The sequence below is a fragment of the Arachis hypogaea genome, chromosome 10 (assembly GCF_003086295.3).
Source record: "Arachis hypogaea cultivar Tifrunner chromosome 10, arahy.Tifrunner.gnm2.J5K5, whole genome shotgun sequence".
Classification (NCBI taxonomy): Eukaryota; Viridiplantae; Streptophyta; class Magnoliopsida; order Fabales; family Fabaceae; genus Arachis; species Arachis hypogaea.
The window spans coordinates 80,214,413-80,221,082 of NC_092045.1; the positions used below are offsets into that span (position 1 = coordinate 80,214,413).

Genomic DNA, 6,670 nt, shown 5'->3' on the forward strand with positions numbered 1-6,670 from the left:
GAAGGTGCTGGGTGACTTTACTGCACCTACTCCCGACTTCTATGGGAGAAGCATCTCTATCCCTGCCATTGGAGCAAACAACGTTGAGCTTAAGCCTCAATTAGTTTCTCTAATGCAACAGAATTGCAAGTTTCATGGACTTCCATTGGAAGATCCTCATCAGTTTTTAGCTGAATTCTTGCAAATCTGTGACATTGTCAAGACTAATGGGGTTGACCCTGAGGTCTACAGACTTATGCTATTCCCTTTTGCTGTAAGAGACAGAGCTAGGATATGGTTGGACTCACAACCTAAAGAAAGCCTGAACTCTTGGGAAAAGGTAGTTAATGCCTTCCTGGCAAAGTTCTTTCCACCTCAAAAATTGAGTAAGCTTAGAGTGGAAGTCCAAACCTTCAGACAGAAGGAAGGTGAATCCCTCTATGAAGCTTGGGAAAGATACAAATAATTTATCAGAAAGTGTCCTTCTGACATGTTTTCTGAGTGGAGCATCATAGGTATCTTCTATGATGGTCTGTCTAAACTGTCCAAGATGTCATTGGATAGCTCTGCTGGAGGATCTCTTCATCTGAAGAAGACGCCTGCAGAAGCTCAAGAACTCATTAAAATGGTTGCAAATAACCAATTCATGTACACTTCTGAAAGGAATCCTGTGAACAATGGGACGAATCAGAAGAAAGGAGTTCTTGATATTGATACTCTGAATGCCATATTGGCTCAGAACAAAATATTGACTCAGCAAGTCAATATGATTTCTCAAAGTCTGTCTGGAATGCAAGCTGCACCAGGCAGTATTAAGGATGCTTCATCTGAAGAAGAAGCTTATGATCCTGAGAACCCTTCAATGGAAGAGGTGAATTACATGGGAGAACCCTATGGAAACACCTATAATCTTTCATGGAGAAATCATCCAAATCTCTCATGGAAGGATCAATAGAGACCTCAACAAGGTTTCAACAACAATAATGGTGAAAGAAATAGGTTTAGCAATGGCAAGCCTTTTCCATCATCTTCTCAGCAACAGACAGAGGATTCTAAGCAGAGCCACTCTGACTTAGCAACCATGGTCTTTGATCTAATCAAAACCACTCAAAGTTTCATGACTGAAACAAGGTCCTCCATTAGAAACTTGGAGGCACAAGTGGGTCAGCTGAGTAAGAACGTTACTGAACTCCCCCTAGTACTCTTCCAAGCAATACAGAAGAGAATCCAAAAGGAGAGTGCAAGGCCATAAACATGGCCGAATTCGGAGAGGAGGAAGAGGCAGTGAGCGCCACTGAGGAAGACCTCAATGGACGTCCACTGGCCTCCAATTAGTTCCCTAATGAGGAACCATGGGAATCTGAGGCTCACACTGAGACCATAGAGATTCCATTGGATTTACTTCTGCCATTCATGAGCTCTGATGAGTATTCTTCCTCTGAAGAGGATGAAAATGTCACTGAAGAGCAAGTTGCCAAGTACCTTGGAGCAATCATGAAGCTAAATGACAAGTTATTTGGTAATGAGACTTGGGAAGATGAACCCCATTTACTCACCAAAGAACTGGATGACTTGTCTAGGCAGAAATTACCTCAAAAGAGACAGGACCCTGGGAAGTTCTCAATACCTTGCACCATAGGCACCATGACCTTTAAGAAGGCTCTGTGTGACTTAGGATCAAGTATAAACCTTATGCCTCTCTTTGTAATGGAGAAGCTAGGGATCTTTGAGGTACAAGTTGCAAGAATCTCACTAGAGATGGCAGACAATTCAAGAAAACAAGCTTATGGACTTATAGAGGATGTTCTGGTAAAGATTGAAGATCATTACATCCCTGCTGATTTTATAGTCCTAGAGATTGGGAAGTGCATGGATGAATCCATCATCCTTGGCAGACCCTTCTTAGCCACAGCAAAGGTTGTGATTGATGTTGACAGAGGAGAATTGATCATTCAAGTGAATGAAGAATCCCTTGTGTTTAAGGCTCAAGGATATCCCTCTGTAACCATGGAGAGGAAGCATGAAGAGCTTCTCTCAAAACAGAGTCAAACAGAGCCCCACAGTCAAACTCTAAGTTTGGTGTTGGGAGGCCACAACCAAATTCTAAGTTTGGTATTGAACCCCCACATTCAAACTCTAAGTTTGGTGTTGGGAGGTTCCAACATTGCTCTGAGTATCTGTGAGGCTCCATGAGAGCCCACTATCAAGCTACTGACATTAAAGAAGCGCTTCTTGGGAGGCAACCCAATGTTATATTTATCTATTTTCCTTTTGTTATTTTATGTTTTCTGTAGGTTGATGATCATGGGAAGTCATAAAATCAATTGAAAAAGCAAAAACAGAATGAAAAACAGAAAGAAAAACAGCACACTCTGGGGGAAAACTTGCTGGCGTTTAAACGCCAGTAAGGGCAGCAAATGGGCGTTTAACGCCCAGTCTGGCACCATTCTGGGCGTTTAACACCAGAAAGGGGCACCAGACTGGCGTTAAACGCCAAGAAAGGGCAAGAAGTCGGCGTTAAACGCCAGAAATGGGCACCAGCCCGGCGTTTAACGCCAGAATTGGCATAAAGAGCATTTTTGCTCGCCACTTGGTGCAGGGATGACTTTTCGTTGACACCTCAGAATCTGTGGACCCCACAGGATCCCCACCTACCCCACCACTCTCTCTCTTCTTCACCCATTCACCAATCACCTCAATACCTCTTCCCCAAAAACCTCTCACCTATCAAATCCCACTATTCTCTTCACCACTCACATCCATCCTTCATAAAACCCCACCTACCTCACCATTCAAATTCAAACCACTTTCCCTCCCAAACCCACCCATAATGGCCGAACCATACACCCCCTCTCCACTCCTATATAAACCCATCTTCACTCCTTCATTTTCACACAACCTAAACACTACTTCTCCCCCTTGGCCGAACCACAAAGCCACCTCCATCTCCTCTATTTCTTCTTCTTCTACTCTCTTCTTTTTTTTTTTTTTTTGCTCGAGGATGAGCAAACCTTCTAAGTTTGGTGTGGTAAAAGCATTGCTTTTTGTTTTTCCATAACCATTTATGGCATCTAAGGCCGGAGAAACCTCTAGAAAGAGGAAAGGGAAGGCAAAAGCTTCCACCTCCGAGTCATGGGAGATGGAGAGATTCATCTCAAGGGTGCATCAAGACCACTTCTATGAAGTTGTGGCCATGAAGAAGGTGATCCCCGAGCTCCCTTTCAAACTCAAAAAGAGTGAATATCCGGAGATCCGACATGAGATCCGAAGAAGAGGTTGGGAAGTTCTTACCAACCCCATTCAACAAGTCGGAATCTTAATGGTTCAAGAGTTCTATGCCAATGCATGGATCACCAAGAACCATGATCAAAGTGTGAACCCGGACCCAAAGAATTGGCTTACAATGGTTTGGGGGAAATACTTAGATTTCAGTCCGGAAAATGTAAGGTTGGCATTCAACTTGCCCATGATGCAAGGAGATGAACACCCTTACACTAGAAGGGTCAACTTTGATCAAAGGTTGGACCAAGTCCTCATAGACATTTGTGAAGAGGGCGCTCAATGGAAGAGAGATTCAAGAGGGAAGCCGGTTCAATTGAGAAGGCATGACCTCAAACCCGTGGCTAGAGAATGGTTGGAGTTTATCCAACGCTCAATCATTCCCACTAGCAACCGGTCCGAAGTTACTATAGACCGGGCTATCATGATTCATAGCATCATGATTGGAGAGGAAATAGAAGTTCATGAGGTTATATCCCAAGAACTTTATAAGGTGGCGGACAAGTCCTCTACCTTGGCAAGGTTAGCCTTCCCTCATCTCATTTGTCACCTCTGTTATTCAGTTGGAGTTGACATAGAGGGAGACACCCTCATTGATGAAGACAAGCCCATCACTAAGAAAAGAATGGAGCAAACAAGAGACCCCACTCATCATGAAATCCCTGAGATGCCTCAAGGGATGCACTTTTCTCCACAAAACTATTGGGAGCAAATCAACACCTCCCTAGGAGAATTGAGTTCCAACATGGGACAACTAAGGGTGGAGCATCAAGAACATTCCATCCTCCTCCATGAAATTAGAGAAGATCAAAGAATCATGAGATAGGAGCAACAAAGCAAGGAAGAGACATTGAGGAGCTCAAGCACTCCATAAGATCTTCAAGAGGAAGAACAAGCCGCCATCACTAAGGTGGACCCGTTCTTTAACTTCCTTATTCCTTATTTTCCTGTTTTTCGAAATTTTCATGCTTATGATCATCCATGTTTGTGTCTTATGATCATTAGTGTCTTAGTGTCTATGCCTTAAAGTTATGAATGTCCTATGAATCCATCACCTTTCTTAAATGAAAAATGTTCTCAATTGAAAAAGAGAAGAATTGCATGAATTTTGAATTTTATAGCAGATTAATTATTTTGATGTGGTGGCAATACTTTGGTTTTTGAATGTATGCTTGAACAGTGCATATGTCTTTTGAATTTGTTGTTCATGAATGTTGGCTCTTGAAAGAATGATGAAAAAGGAGACATGTTACTGAGGATCTGAAAAATCACAAAAATGATTCTTGAAGCAAGAAAAAGCAGTGAATTCAAAAAAAAAAGAAAGAAAAAATGAAAAAAAGGGGAAAAGAAAAAGAAATAATAAAGTTGTGATACAAGGCAAAAAGAGTGTGCTAAAGAATCCTGGACACCTCTAATTGGGGACTCTAGCAAAGCTGAGTCACAATCTGAAAAGGTTCACCCAGTTATGTGTCTGTGGCATGTATGTATCCGGTGGTAATACTGGAAGACAGAGTGCTTTGGGCCACAGCCAAGACTCATAAAGTAGCTATATTCAAGAATCATCATACCTAACTAGGAGAATCAATAACACTATCTGGATTCTGAGTTCCTAGAGAAGCCAATCATTCTGAATTTCAAAGGATAAAGTGAGATGCCAAAACTATTCAGAGGCAAAAAGCTAAAGCCCCGCTCATCTAATTAATACTGATCTTCATAGATGTTTTTGGAATTCATTGCATATTCTCTTCTTTTTATCTTATTTGATTTTCAGTTGCTTGGGGACAAGCAACAATTTAAGTTTGGAGTTGTGATGAGCGGATAATTTGTACACTTTTTGGCATTGTTTTTAGTATGTTTTTAGTATGTTTTAGTCAGTTTTTACTATATTTTTATTAGTTTTTAGTTAAAATTCACTTTTATGGACTTTACTATGAGTTTGTGTGTTTTTCTGTGATTTCAGATATTTTCTGGCTGAAATTGAGGGACCTGAGCAAAAATCTTATTCAGAGGCTGAAAAGGACTGCAGATGCTGTTGGATTCTGACCTCCCTGCACTTGAAGTGGATTTTCTGGAGCTACAGAAGCTCAATTGGCGCGCTCTCAGCTGCGTTGGAAAGTAGACATTCTAGGCTTTCCAGAAATGTATAATAGTCAATACTTTGCTCGAGATTTGATGGCCCAAATAGGCGTTCCAAGTCAGCTTAAGAATTCTGGCGTAAAACGCCGGAACTGTCACAAGAATGGGAGTTAGACGCCCAAACTGGCACAAAAGCTGGCGTTTACCTCCAAGAAGAGTCTCTACATGAAAATGCTTCAATGCTCAGCCCAAGCACACACCAAGTGGGCCCGAACGTGGATTTTTATGTCATTTACTCATATTTGTAAACCCTAAGCTACTAGTTCTCTATAAGTAGGACCTTTTGCTATTGTATTTTCATCTTTTGATCACTTGGGTCTTTTGATCACTTGATTCTTTTGATCATGTTTTTATGATTGAACCCTCTTTGGGAGGCTGGCCATTCGGCCATGCCTAGACCTTGTTCTTATGTATTTTCAACGGTGGAGTTTTTACACACCATAGATTAAGGTGTGGAGCTCTGCTATACCTCGAGTATTAATGCAATTACTATTGTTCTTCTATTCAATTCAGCTTATTCTTGTTCTAAGATATCACTTGTTCCGCAACTTGATGAATGTGATGATCTGTGACACTCATCATCATTCTCACCTATGAACGTGTGCCTGACAACCACCTCCGTTCTACCTTAGATTGAGTGGATATCTCTAGGATCCCTTATCAGAATCTTCGTGGTATAAGCTAGAATTGATGGCAGCATTCAAGAGAATCCGGAAGGTCTAAACCTTGTCTGTGGTATTCTGAGTAGGATTCAAGGATTGAATGACTGTGACGAGCTTTAAACTCGCGATCGTGCGGCGTTAGTGACAGACACAAAAGAATTACTGGATTCTATTCCGACATGATCGAGAACCGACAGCTGAATAGCCGTGCTGTGACAGAGCGCGTTGAACATTTTCACTGAGAGGATGGGAGGTAGCCACTGACAATGGTGAAACCCTACATACAGCTTGCCATGGAAAGGAGTAAGAAGGATTGGATGAAGACAATAGGAAAGCAGAGAGACGGAAGGGACAAAGCATCTCCATACGCTTATCTGAAATTCTCACCATTGAATTACATAAGTATCTCTATCTTTATTTTATGCTTTATTCATAGATCATTCATAACCATTTGAATCTGCCTAACTGAGATTTACAAGATGACCATAGCTTGCTTCATACCAACAATCTCCGTGGGATCGACCCTTACTCGCGTAAGGTTTATTACTTGGACGACCCAGTGCACTTGCTGGTCAGTTGTGCGAAGTTATGATAAAGAGTTGAGATTGCAATTG

The 6,670-nt window shown here is 41.6% G+C and overlaps 1 non-coding gene across 1 annotated transcript; it reads right to left on the reverse strand.

Annotated features, from left to right (window-relative positions):
- Window positions 1–367: 367 nt before the first annotated feature.
- Window positions 368–471, reverse strand: LOC112719411 (small nucleolar RNA R71). The gene has a single exon (XR_003161714.1). It is a non-coding gene; the product is annotated as a small nucleolar RNA R71 (small nucleolar RNA).
- Between the last annotated feature and the right edge of the window lie 6,199 nt (window positions 472–6,670).